This window comes from Balaenoptera physalus, assembly GCF_965194825.1.
Source record: "Balaenoptera physalus genome assembly, chromosome: 2".
Taxonomy (NCBI): domain Eukaryota; kingdom Metazoa; phylum Chordata; class Mammalia; order Artiodactyla; family Balaenopteridae; genus Balaenoptera; species Balaenoptera physalus.
This window is the reverse complement of record NC_138883.1, coordinates 59,743,385-59,757,910: the sequence shown is the minus strand read 5'-3', so window position 1 is coordinate 59,757,910 and position 14,526 is coordinate 59,743,385. Positions and strand designations below refer to the sequence as shown.

Here is a 14,526-nt window from a genome sequence, read left to right as displayed (position 1 = left end):
GCATATTAGAAGAAGGAGTTAGAACATGTACTGAGTGAGCCATTTCAGTGTCTTCTAGAAATAGCTAACATTTGGAGAGTTTATCAAGATGGCAACATAGGAGGCTCCTAACACTCTTCCTCCCATGGATGCAACAAGTGTATAGCTGCATTTTAAGAAATTCCCTCTGAAAAAAATCGAGAAACTAGCTAAGCAACTCCTGTGTATCAGGCATATGAGAAAATACAAAATGGGTAGGAAAGGCTGAGACACACTCATCCTAAACTCTGCCCCCAGCAGTGTCATGCTATTGAGAGGGAACTCCAACTCCCAGCTTCTCTCTGAGGAGCAGAGTTTGGACTGCACATCTGGCACCCCAACTTTTGACTCCCCCATGAGGGATGGGTTTCCAAGACACCTAGCCCACAGCTAACATCATACTTAATGGTGAAAGGCTAAAAACTAACTCTAACGTTAAGAACAAGGCAAAGATGCCACTTTTGTCACTTTTATTCAGCATAGTACTGTAAGTTGTAGCCAGAACAATTAGACAAGAAAAATAAATAAAATAATCCAAATCAAAAAGGAACAAATAAAAGTCTCTTTTTGCAGATGACATGATATTATATATAGAAAACCATAAGGACTCCACTATAAAATTGTTAGGACTAATAAAAATTCAGTAAATTTTCAGGATACAAAATCAATGTACAAAAATTAGTTGCTTTTCTATACATTAACAGTGAACTATCAGAGAAGTTAACAATCTCATTTATAATTGCATCAAAAACAGTAAAATACTTAGGAACAAATATAACCAAGGATGTGAGAGATCTGTACACTGAAAACTATAAGACATTGATAATAGAATGAAGACACAAATAAATGGAAAGATATTCCATGGTCATGGATTAAAAGAATTAATATTGTTGAAATGTCCATTCAATGTCATCTCTATCAAAATTCCAATGGCATTTTTCATAGAAATAGAACAAACAATCCTAAAATTTGTATTGAACCATAAAAGTCCCCCAAAAGTGAAATCAATCTCGAGTAAGAAGAACAAAGCTGGAGGCATCACACTTCCTAACTTCAAACTATATTACAAATCTCTAATAATCAAAACAGTATGGTATTGGTATAAAAACAGACATGTAGATCAATGGAACAGAACAGCGAGTACAGAAATAAACCCATGTATATAAGGTCAGTTAATTTTTCACAGAGGAGGCAAGAATATGCAATGGGGAAAGGATAGTGTCTTCAGTAAATGTTGGGAGTACTGGATATCAACATGCAGAAGAATGAACTGGATCCTTGTATTACACCATACACAGAATTAACTCAAAATAGATTAGGGAATAGGCCCTAATTAGAGGTGCTGTTGAGGTTGTGTTACTTTCTGAAGGCTCCAGGGAAGAATCCATTTCCCTGCCTTTTCCATTTTCTAGAGGCTTCTTATACTCCTTGGCTTGTGGTCTCCTTCCTCTATACTCAAAACCAGCAAAGGACACCTGAGTGGAAAATCCTTATTTAAAATTGTGTTTCTTCAATTATAAGTACTTTGAACATATTTTTCATTTGTCTTGCTCATATCACATTTATTTAGTTCATTTTGTAATAGTTTTGCACAGGCCCTGTATTCAAGTCTTTCTGTTTATTATTCATCTATAGAGGACTGCTTGCCTAGAGAATTATGGGTGTACTCCCCTTGACTTGACTTCCTACTCTACTTTAACCTGGTACTTTCTCAATTGTACTCTTAGAATTCGAGCTGGTTTTGAGTTGGAGGCCTGGAAACATATGGCTTGTAATCTTTGTTAAGGCCTTTAGCTACCTGGTAGTAAAGGGAAAGTGAACTGAGGTTGCTGTCAACTGGTATATACAGTTTGGGTGTGTTGAATCACATCCCCTGAGCACACATCATTTCTGGGGGTGCTTTCTCTGAACCTTGGTCTTCCTTCACATCCAGAGAAGCAGGTAGCCCCAGGAAGAGGAGGGACCAATGTGCAGCTCGGTGGCTCACGGGCATTTTGTTTGGTGGCATCACAGTGATTATTTCTTTGTGCTCAGTAGTTATTTGTCATATTCTTCATTCTTAAGATATTGCTTCCTACCCCTCAAGGATATCCTTTTGAGTAATTTGACGATGAAGAGAAGAGATGGAGGTAGCTTATAATTGGATTGTTTGGTTTTTTATGTGGTTGAGTTGTATGAGCTGTTTGTATATTTTGGATATTAGGCCCTTGTTGGTTGCATCATTTGCAAATATTTTCTCCCAGTCCATAGGTTGTCTTTTCCTTTTGTTTATGGTTTCCTTTGCTGTACAAAAGCTTGTAAGTTTAATTAGGTCCCATTTGTTTGTTTTTGCTTTTATTTCTATTGCCTTGGGAGACTGACCTAAGAAAACATTGGTACGATTTGTGTCAGGGAATGTTTTGCCTATGTTCTCTTCTAGGAGTTTTATGGTGTCATGTCTTAATTTCAGTCTTTAAGCCATTTTGAGTTTATTTTTGGTATGGTATGAGGGTTTGTTCTAACTTCATTGATTTACATGTGGCTGTCTGACTTTCCCAACACCACTTGCTGAAGAGATTGTCTTTTTTCCACTGTATATTCTGTTGGCTTTTAATCAATTTGAAGCCAGATTGTAACAATCAGGATCATTTAAGGTACTAATAGTGGACAAACAAAATGTCTACTATATAGACATCAAAAAATTAAAATCTTTGTAATTTTGTCTTGGAATTCATTGAGTTGTAGAACAATGTTGATATTTTGTTTTTGCTTAAAAAAGGAAATTAATATGGTAAATTAAGGAGACTAGGAAATTTGTGAATATACATGCATGTTTATATATGCCAAATAAATATAAACATTTGCTACTCACACATGCACTGTATTGTACAAATGTACTTCATTAGCTATTTTGCCAGATCCAGCTCAAGGACTTATTTATCTGTCCTTAGGAATTTTAGCACACGGAAGATGTTTTAGACAACACAAGGTGAACAGAAGCACAGTTTATCACTTTTATCAGTTAATTGCAATATTGGTATGTAATTAACTCTGATGGATTCAACAGTCATAAAGAAATCATTAAGTTGATTTTTTAAGCTAAGAGCATTGTCACAGTTAACTAACTGCTGATGACCATTTGCCTTTCACAAACATTCCTCCTGCCTATGAGTGTATCCAGGCTATGCTGTTGTTGGCTCAGGCTCTGAACTTGAACTCTGTGTAAAGCTGGAAGTTATAGCCGTTATCTTAGTCACTGGGCTTGGGCTGTTTCTTAAAACTCTAAGAACTGGCTTGGGTACTGTTAGTTCTCCCTTCTGAAAACTGCATTTTCTTGTGACCTAGTAGACAAATTCAACTTTTCCTACTGATAAATGAAAGATTTAGAGTAGCAGTTCTCAGAGCAGTTCTCTTCTTCAGGGAGTCTGCAAGGTCAAAACTGTTTCCATAATAATACTCAGACGTTTATTTCTCCCTTTTTCTTCCAGAGGCTACAGCACGTGATAGTATAGTTGCTCTGATATTAATATGTGGTGAGTTTATTATTATTTAAAAAAAAAATTTTACTAAATAAGTAAATACATATTTAAATATTTTCTCAGTTTTAATTTATTATATGGTAATAAACGATTGACTGAACCCACATAAACAAAAGCTCTTTGGGGCCCTCCATAATGTTTAAAGGGATCCTGAGACCAAAAAGTTTGAGTACTGCTGGTTTAGTGTAATGTAAACAATTGTTTGAAGACATTAGTGTTCATAGAAATTCTAAATGTACTTCTTGGGTATTTAGACATTATTTTCTGGATCCTATATAGTTGCCACAAACTTGTGTTGCATTAGCATGGTAATAAAATGCTGTTCAGGGTTTTTTTTCAGTATTTCTACTAAAATGGTACATGATCCTTGTGATGCACATTTAAAACTGATATCACTTGTCATTCATTATGGGGTAACTGATTTGCCAACTTGAGGCTTTAAATAATTGTGGATTCTTCATTACGGATTCAAGTACATCCTATAACAAATAACTATGAGTCGTTCTAAACAATTGATAATAAATAAGCTTTCAAGTCAAAATTATCACAAATCTTTTCTGAAGACATTTATCTTGGTTTATTTGGATTATGATACTTTGTATCTATATATTTCCTATCTTTTGACATTAATAATTATATTTACCTTAGGGAATCTGCAGCAATGAGTAAGATTCTTCAAAACATGCTGGTAAAAGTAATCTTAGTTAGGTTTAGGTAACCAAAAATAGCAACATGTAAAACCTCTTTAATGTGTATAATCTCAAGGTTTAAAAATTTTTTAAATTTCCAATGTTTCCAATATTTATACCAACATGAAGTTTTTGAATAATGGTACTGTTTGTCTTAAATGGCATTTTGAAATAATTGTGTAAGTGTGGAAATTCACGTAGAAGTTTATTTTGATTATAAAATATTAATAACATGTTAATATTTATTGAACTATATTATATGCTTGAAAAATATGAAATATTATATGAATCCTCTTTTTAGATAGGCAGTATAGATGAGAGAAAAGAGATACTTTGGGGAAGAAGATTATTGTAAATTGTAAAAGGTTCAATTTTTCATATACATTTCAATTATTATGAAAATAACTATAGTGAAAAAAATATAGTGAAACATATTAGAGAATTACTTCCAAGTATAATACCATTCTGGTATGTTGGAGGACATGACAAAAGCCATTTAGTACTCTAAAAATTAATCTGACTATGTGAAGTAAAACCTCAGTTAACTGCCATGATAGGGCATTCTTTTGGTTAATAGATGATAAAAGATGATTGCCATTGAAAAGATAGTTTGTTATAGTTTGCAAGAGGAGGAGGCATGCCATGCCATGCAGGGCCAGATGGGGAAGCACAGGGGTAGGTCAGGATGCAGAAGGAGTGAGGGGAAAGCATGGGCCAGGGCCTTTATTGTGGTTCTTGTGGGAAGGATTGGGAAAGGCAGAGTAAGTACCTGAACAAGTTTAGTTTGAGTAATTTCTGCAGGCTCTGAGATATAAGGGTGGTTCCTAGTTGTCTGGTACCTGGTCCTGGGATGATTTAGGCCTGGGAGATAGTGTACCAGATTGCAGGAGTCTCATAAAAGGAGTTGTCAAAATATCATAAAATACAGATAATAAAAAACATGATTAATATACTGACATACCATGTGTTTATTTATCTTTTATTACCTGTGTCCCTCCATAGAATACAAGCTCTGTGTGGCAGCTCTTTGTCTACTTTATTTCTGCAGCAGTCCCAGAACTTAGAATGGTACCTGCACATGATGATTATTTGTTGAGTCAAGGAGAGATCTAGTGGGCCATAAACCTACTCTTCTTTTTATGTTCTCATTGTTGTTGTCATCTAGGGTTAAACTCTCTTGGTCCTTGTTCCCTGCATCTCCATCCCCATTATATAAATTGCTGAGTCTGTCAGGTCTACCACTGAAATATCTCTGGTATCTGTTTTTTTTTGTTTGTTTTTTTTTTTAATTTTTATTTATTTATTTATTTATTTTTGGCCGTGTTGGGTCTTCGTTTCTGTGCGAGGGCTTTCTCCAGTTGTGGCAAGCGGGGGCCACTCTTCATCGCGGTGCGCGGGCCTCTCACTGTCGTGGCCTCTCTTGTTGCGGAGCACAGGCTCCAGACGCGCAGGCTCAGTAGTTGTGGCTCATGGGGTTAGTTGCTCCGCGGCATGTGGGATCTTCCCAGACCAGGGCTCGAACCCGTGTCCTCTGCATTGGCAGGCAGACTCTCAACCACTGCGCCACCAGGGAAGCCCTGGTATCTGTTTTTTGATTCAGATTCCCAGTTGATTCTTCAGGCCTTCCTTAAATCTTGCCTGGATTATGAGTGTAAGTGCATACTTTGTATTTTATACCTTTTACTTATCCTGTTTTAAAGGTTATGTAATATTATTATGTTCCTTATTTATTTTTGACCCTCACAGCAATCTTATGAGGTCATTTCAGTTAACTCCATTTACAGAAATAGACTCTGAGATCCAGGAAGACAAGTAATTTGCCTGAGATTAGTGCAAGTAGCAGAGCTAGAACCTGATTCACTTTTGCCCATCTTCTCTCCCTAGCCCCATTTCCTGTTATACCTTGCTTGATTAATTTCTCCGTCTTATCACTCCTTTGCTTTAGAACTTCTTGTGGGTTTTCATGGCTTATAGACAAGTCCAGCCTCCTTAGCCTGACTTTTACTGAGTTGTTTCCAATCAGTTGTAAACCCCAGCCAAAGTCATCTCTGTACAGTAACTTGGACACATGATACTTTATCACCTGGACTGTTCATTAGATAATTAGGTAATTGGCACATTAGATAATTCAAGGCCCACCTTCTCCATGGACTATGTTCATTGCCTTCGCCCTCTTCCCACCCTAGTTCTATGGAAATTTCTCCTTTTTCTGAACTCTAGCCTTTTACCTATAATTCTTGTATAACACTTAGAGAAACAATCTTGTAATATAGCTATCTGTGTTCATTTTATCTTTCTGTAGGTCTGTATCTTATTGCTGCAGGTCCTATACAGCAGAAATCAGCACTGAAAAGTTTTTGCTTTCTGTGGCTCACTCCTCTACCTCCCAACATCAGCAACTAGCACATTGCTCTGTGTATTTGTACCTGATAAGAATGCATTGGATAAACTATTACTCTTTTGGGTGAATTGGGACATATTCATTGAGAATACAGTATGCTAAAATTAGCTCAAGCATTCACTGAGGATAAGTGGATTAATGAATTACCATAAGGCACTTAGGTTTTATTTGAGTACCCTCTGAAATCTCAATATATCCCTAAATATTTGCATTTTAAATAATCCTTAATGAATTAAATAAATGCTTTTTATACTCTTTGAGTTTTTGAGTTAGAAGGCTTACGTTCCATTTTTAACACCACTTGAAGTTTTAAGAACTAGTGACTATTAAAGTCCAGCCCTTAGCAGACAAAAGATAACTTGAGAGTAGAAAATCACAAACTTGTATTTTTTAAGGTCCCCGTGATGAACCGTATAAATTATGTTCTAGTATTTGTTTTATCTTTCTACTTTCTGTGAATACTTCTGTGTTCTATAAAATGCCACAATCCATAATATCAATTGGGAAAATAAACTTACAAGTTTGAAAAAAGGGTATTATTTTTAGAGATATTATACAATTTTCAGTGTTGATATTTAGCACCTGTATTGTTTTCCTGTAACTGCTGTAACAAATTACCACAAGCTTGGTGGCTTGAAACATCAGAAATTTACTCTCTTACAGTTCTGAAGGCCAGAAGTACAGAATCTTTATCACTATGCTGAAATCAAGGTGTTGGCAGGGTGACATTCCCTCTGGAGGCTCTAGGGGAGAATGCATTCCTTGCCTCTCTAGCTTTTGGTGGTTGCCAGCATTCCTTGGCTTCTGGCCACGTCACTCCAATCTTTAAAAACCAGCATCTTTAAATCTCTGTCTGCTCTGTCTTTATATCACTTTTTCTTCTACGAGTAGTTAAATCTCCTTCTTATAAGTATACATATAATTACATTTAAGGCCCACCTGGTTAATTGAGGATGATCTCTCCATCTCAAGACCCTTAACTTTATCACATCTGTGAAGACCTTTTTGCTTATAAGGTAACATTTACAAGTTCCTGGATTTACAACCTGATATATTTGGGGAACCATTGTCAGCCTACCATAATAACCTAACACAGCTTTCTAAAGGAAGATAAGGAGTAGCCTGATTTTTTGACAATAACAGAGTTTTCATTTGAAATCTTCCTAGTGGAACCTCTTAGAAATGGGCAGAATGACTTAGTTTAACCCTTTGACGCTGTGCTTAAATGTTATTAGCCAATTAACTGTAAACACATTGTGAAATTATGCTCTTCAAACTTTTGTTCTTTGAAAAATTAACAGGTTGGGACTTCCCTGGTGACGCAGTGGTTAAGAATCCTCCTGCCAGTGCAGGGAACACAGGTTCCAGCCCTGGTCCAGGAAAATCCCACATGCTGTGGAGTAACTAAGCCTATGCACCACAGCTACTGAGCCTGCGCTCTACAGCCCGTGAGCTACAACTGCTGAGCCCGTGTGCCACAACTACTGAAACCAGCACACCTAGAGCCTGTGCTCCACAACAAGAGAAGCCACTGCAATGAGGAGCCCACACACTGCAACGAAGAGTAGCCCCTGCTCACCACACCTAGAGAAAGCCCGTGCGCAGCAATGAAGACCCAACGCAGCCATAAATGAATAAGTAAATAGTAATAATAATAAAAAGAAAAATTTACAGGTTAAGTGGATATTCAATTGTAATAGGCTTTTATAATGCTTTCAAATGATTTAACATGCTGGGATAATGATCTCAGTTCAGAAACTGACTCTAGGAAATAATAACATGGTAATATGCTATTCACTTCCTTATTGATTATGGAAATTACAGTCCAACCAGCAGTCATTAATCCTGCAGAATGTAAGAGCAGTGCAAGTTAATTTTTTAAGTAAACTTTTTATTGAAGTATAACATGCATAGAGGAGACTGCAAAAATCATAAATGTGCAACTTGATGAATTTTCACAGAATCAGCAAACCCATGTAAACAGTACCCAGATAGGAATATAATATTACTAGAGGTCTAAGAGGTCTGCCTTGTGCCCCCTCCCAACCATTACACCCAACTCTGACTTCTGTTGCCACAGGGAAGTTTTACCTGCTTCTTGAAGCTTATGTAAGTAGAATCATGTAGTATGTACTCTTTTTGTCTAGCTTCTTTTGTTCAACATTTTGTGACTTTACCAGTGTTTTTGCATGTAGCGGTAGTTCTTTCATTTTTGTTAGTGTGTAATTTCTGTTTGATAAATATACCACAATTTATCTATTTTATTGATGAATGACATTTATGTTGTTTCCATTTGGGGCTATTACAAATAGTGCTTCTGTGAACATTCTTGTTAATTCTCTTTGGTATACATATGTAAGGATATCTGTGGGTATATACCGAGAAGTGGAAATGCTGGGTCAAGGGGTGTAGTGTATATGATTTTAGTAGAGACTGTCAAATAGTTATATAGAGTTTGTACCATTTTAAACTGTCACCAGTAGTGCATGAGCATTCCAGTTGTTCCACAATCTCATCAGCATTTGATACTGTCAGTCTTTTTAATTTTAGCCAATCTGATGAGTATGTTTTGATATCTCATTTGTCGGTTTGATTTGCATTTCTCTGATGACTAATGAAATTGAATACATCTTTATATCCATATAGGTTATTTAGATATATTCTTTTGTGAGTCATTTGTCCATATTTTTTCCATTGGGTTGTCTGTTTTTTATTTTTAGAAAAATTTATTTGTAGTTGGAGCAAGTTCTTTGTTGAATGGATGCATTGCCAATATCTTTTCCATTCTGTGACTTGCCTTTTTGTTTTTTTAGTTGTGTCTTTTGATGGCCAGAAGTTCTTTATTTCAATGTAGTGTAACTTATCAATCTTTTCTTTTATGATTAGCACGTTTGTGTCCTGCTTAAGATATCTTTGCCTGCTCTGAGGTCATAAGTCATAAAGATGTTTTCCAAATTTATCTTCTAGAAGCTTTATTTTTTTTTTTGATGTGGACCATTTTTAAAGTCTTTATTGAGTTTGTTACAATATTGCTTCTGTTTTTTTTATGTTTTGGTTTTTTGACCATGAGGCATGTGGAAGCTTATCTCCCCAACCAAGAATCAAACCCACACCCCCTGCATTGGAAGGCAAAGTCCCATCCACTGGACCACCAGGGAAGTCCCTAGAAGCTTTATTTTAAAATCACATTTATCTTTATAATTTATCTGGAATAAATGTTTGCATATGGTGTGAGGTAAGGACAAAATTCACTTTTCCGTAGAGATATGCGTTATAATTTTGTGTTTTTCATAAGTCAAGTGGCCATATATGTGCAAGTTAATTTTGTTTTATAAAACATTTATTGAGCATGTAGTATGCACCAGGAATTGTGTTTGGTACTAATGATATAGATACAAATAATAGAGATTCCCTCCTGAAAATGTCCTTGAGTGGGGAAGATAATAAGTGAGATGGTAATGAAAAATGCAGAAGAACTATATGTTGTGAGGAAAAGGAATGAACTCTTTGTGAGGAGATGAGGAAGCCTCTGCTAGAGAAAGCAACATTTGAATTGGATCTTTAAAAGTGAATAGGAGTTTGATGAATGCATTCTATATATAGAGAAAATTGTGTGAAAAGACACAGGATTGTCACAGGGCAGGTATATTCATAACATGGTGAGAGGTTTGCTGTAGGAAGGAGCAGTGTGCAAGAAGATGAGAGGGAGTAGGACCAGGGAGGAGACAAGAGTGCATGGGTATGAGGCTACAACATTTTAGGAAGAGAGGACTGTGTGTGTAAAATTCAGTAATTATAAAGGAACACGGCATATTTATCAAACGGTGAGAAATTCAGTATGGCTGGAAGATAGACTGTGTTTGCATGGCAGAGAGCTGAGAAGGAGTAACAGGAGGGATGAGAAGCAAATGGAGATGAGGATGAGATTTGGGTTGGGCTTATCCCTAAGGAAACTGGGGAGAAGGAGAGTTTTTAACCAGGGAGTGGTGTAATCACATTTGTTTTTTAGGAAGATGACCCTTAGGGGTCTGGAAGATAGATTAGTAGGTGGAAGGTTGGTAGATAGAAATCAGTTAAAAGAAATGAGGCTTGGGCATGGTGTGGCAGTGGTGATGGTGAGATAGTGTTGGATGTGGAACTAGTCTGATTATACCCAAGAGGACTTGGTGACCATGAATGATAGGCAGGTGTGACAGATGACTCCAAAATTTATAGTTTGAGAGACTGAGTGAATAGTTATGTTATCAACTGATATAGGAAACAAAAGGAGAAGGTATGGTGGTAGCAAATAATAAATTAAAATTTGGACTTACTAGGTTTGAGATGTTGGTTAGTTAAGTAGTTGGAGACATGTAGGAAGAATTAAAGACATGTGTGTGGAACTCAAAAGAGAGGTCAGGGCTGTAAATATATATTCGAGAACCAACAACATATAGAAGATAGTTGAAGCCACAGGAATGGGTGAAATCATCCAGGGAGAGTAGGTAGAGAAAGAAGAGAATAAGTCCAAAGAATCAACTCAAGGTAACTTGAACACTTAAGGGAAGAAAAAGTGAGCCTGTGAAGGTGAGAGTTTTCCACCACCCCTGTCTGTGGTTTCTAATTTTTCTACTGTAACATAATTTCTTGTGTAATATAAAATAACACTGAAATAGTACATAAAAACATATGATGAAAAGTAACATTCTCTCTCCCTGCCCAGGTCCATTCCTCAGAACCAGTATATGTTTAATTCTATATTTTGGTTGTTAAAAGTCTAAATTTAAGTTCGAATAGTATGCCTGTTCCTCTGATTTTTGATTTACCTACTTTAGATCATGACTGTGTGCTATTCGGAAGTCTAAAGATGACCACTAAGATTCATTCCCTCCTTGTGGTGTGCATGCCCTATGTAATCTTCTCTTTCTGAGGGTTGGTGAGACCTGTGAATATTATGGGCCATAACTCAAATAATTAGGTTATTAATCAATTGACTTTTAGTTAATGCAATGGAGATTATCTTGGGTGGCCTGACCTATTCAGATGAGCCCTTAATAGGGGGGTTGGGCCTTTCCAAAAAAGGTACTCCTACAGCCTTGAAGAGAAAGCTGCCATATTTTGAGAAAAGAGAGCCATATGGCTAGGACCTGAGGGTGGCTTCCAGTTCTGGAGAGTGATCCCTTGCTGACAGCAGCACAAAATCAGGGACTTCAGTCATACAACTACAAGGTGATGAATTCTGCCAACAATTAAAGAGCTTGGAAGAGAACTACAAGCCTCAGATGTGACTGCAGCCTTGGCTGACACCTTGATTTCAGCTTGGTGAGATCCTGAGCAGAGGTTCCAGCTAACCTGGACATTGACCCACAGAAAACGGTGAGATGATAAATTTGTTTTGTTTTAAGCGGATAAACTTATAATAATTTGTTATGCAGAATTAGAAAACCAATCCAACTTTTAACTGCAAATAAGATAAAGATATAATTTATTTACTTTATCTCTACTTCATTATTTAAATATTACATTAATTTTAGTTTTTCAAGTGCTTAATTTTGTTTGTTTAATTCCTTTTGCTCCTATTTCTTGTTCTTTTAAACTTTAGTTAGTATCTTTATTCCTATTAATGTGAAAGAAGGATATTAACAATTCTGCCCTTTTTTTCTGTTAATTTATACTTTTCACCTGGAGTGAGACATAGTGAGGCCTGCTGGTGGGAGGAGAAACCTGGCTTCAGTCTGGGGAAGCTGCACAATGATAAAAATATTGTGTAATAAAAACACAGGACCTGCTCAGGGTGAATTATTATTAGATAAAAGTCCATAAGCAATGTGAGTTAATTGAAATAGGGTGTATGCACTTGCGAATTGATAAAACTCAGCTGGACCTTTCAGGCATGCTCTGCCCTGCCTATGAAACCATCCCCTGAGATGCACAGGGAAGATAAGTAAAAGCTGCCAGGAAAAGGCTAAGGGAAATTAAGTCTAGAAGCTCTGCCTTGGAGGCTAAAGGATAATTTAAGTTTATCTGATGATGAGAGACTTAGTGGAGTGTAATTTAACACTGAAGATAAGCAACAGCTCCATCTAATTGGGAACCCCCAGCATAATTAGATTTTCTGATCCTCTTCAATCTGCTTGAATTCTTTGCTGCTTAAAGAAACCACATTTTACAGAGATCTTTGGAAGTGTGGTAATAATGTCCTGCAACACCACCTGCTATATATTCCAAGTCACGACCATGAAAAGTCTTCTCTATAACCAAAATTGTGTTCTCTGGGTTTGATTTAGGTTGATTCTCAAAGTTGAAAAATCGTAAACAGTATTTACAATGATATGACAGTGTCACTGTTTTTGAGTTACAGGTAGAAGAAACCAACTTAGTCAACTTAAGGAAAAGGTTTTTTTTGGTGGGAGGATCTCAGGGAGTCTCTGGAATTGATGGAAAGCATAGGAAATCAGGTTCAGAAACATTGTGCTATCACTAAAGTATTTTAAAAATATATGGTAGACTTAAATCCTAGGATAGGGAATCTGATAGGTCCTACCTCCAGGCCCTGGGAGGTAGAATCTGAACTCTCAGAGGGACTGTTCAGGGACCTCTTTGACTTTCATCAACCAATAACATATAGAAGATAGTTGAAGCCACAGGAATGGGTGAAATCATCCAGGGAGAGTAGGAAGCCACAGGAATGGGTGAAATCATCCAGGGAGAAAGGTAACCCTTTCATCAAGGGTTGAGGGCAGGACACCTGGATTGCAGTTGCACCAAGACTGTACCCTATGAAAGAGAAAGAGTCAAATGGAGTAATTGTTGGGAAGGATACCTGGATGCCAGGCAGTGAGAAAAAAGAGTGCTGAGGATTACAGGCTGACTAGCATTTATAATCTGAGGGGAATCTGTATCCGTTTCAGGGCTACACCGGGCTAAACTGAAAAGGGATATGGGGGAAAAGCAGGGATGCCATTAAATATCAAGCTAGACTGAAAAAAAGCGATGTTCCCGTTCACTAAGCTAGAACAAAAAAGTATCTCTAAATCTGGGAATTTAGACCTTTCTGTTTTAAAATATCCCAAGTAGTGAAGGGAGATGGAAGATTTCAAGTGTTTTTGCTTGCCTGCAAAGTTTTCTCCAACTTGTCTGATTAATTTCAGATTCAGTGTCCACAATATTATTAAAATATGATTTCTCTTAACTTGTGCCTACATAATAAATCTTGTCTATGATATTTTCTATCTCCAATTAAATAAAGTATGAGACACATTCTGTTTTATTCCTGATTGCTCTCTGACCAGAAACCATGCAGAGGGCAGATTGCCCTAATTATTTGCCATTGTACTGTTCCTCCTAACTTTCTTGTACTTCTCTGTTTTAGGGTTTGCAGAAAGTGCTACTCGGATTGCAAAGTCCTTTTCTTCAAGTTACAAAATGTTCAGGAAACTAGTTTCTGAATTTCTTAGAGCTGGGTTTTTTTTTTTTTTCAGACTAGTTTTTCCCTGGGACAATTAAAGCTGAGAATTGGTAATTATCTTGATACTTCAATAGGAAAGTCCTCTTGCCTCAATTACATGAAAGTAGATTACTTGGCTGTAATTTGAATAGCTGTATTTTTCTTCTCTTCACTTAGCCTGTCAGGTCTTTTACGTAAGGTTCTTTTGAAGAAAGGTAGATACTGAAGAGGGCAGCTTCTTTTCAGAGATTGTGAACATCTAGTCAGGATGTAGTTGTGTTGTAAGACCTGAAAAATGATTACTATAAGGATAATGCAACTGACTTTTCTACCATCACTTTAACAATTAACTATGTGTCAATCCCAGGCTCCCAATTCCTCTCACCACCCCTTTCCCCCTTGGTATCCATATACACTATTGATACTATGTATAAAATAGATAACTAATGAGAGTATACTTTGTAGCAAAGGGAA

General features: G+C 36.7%; 1 long non-coding RNA gene across 4 annotated transcripts in view; it reads left to right on the top strand.

Moving 5' to 3' along the window:
- Positions 1 to 14,526, top strand: part of LOC309656131 — a 109,098-nt gene that overhangs the window by 46,493 nt on the left and 48,079 nt on the right. For 2 of the 4 annotated variants that reach the window (XR_014261153.1, XR_014261155.1), the window contains exons 3-5: positions 3,486 to 3,530; positions 5,826 to 5,876; positions 7,928 to 13,213. This is a non-coding gene — a long non-coding RNA (uncharacterized lncRNA). Of the gene's footprint in view, positions 1 to 3,485; positions 3,531 to 5,825; positions 5,877 to 7,927; positions 13,214 to 14,526 lie in introns of those variants that run through there. The other 2 variants (XR_014261152.1, XR_014261154.1) reach the window with 2 other exon arrangements.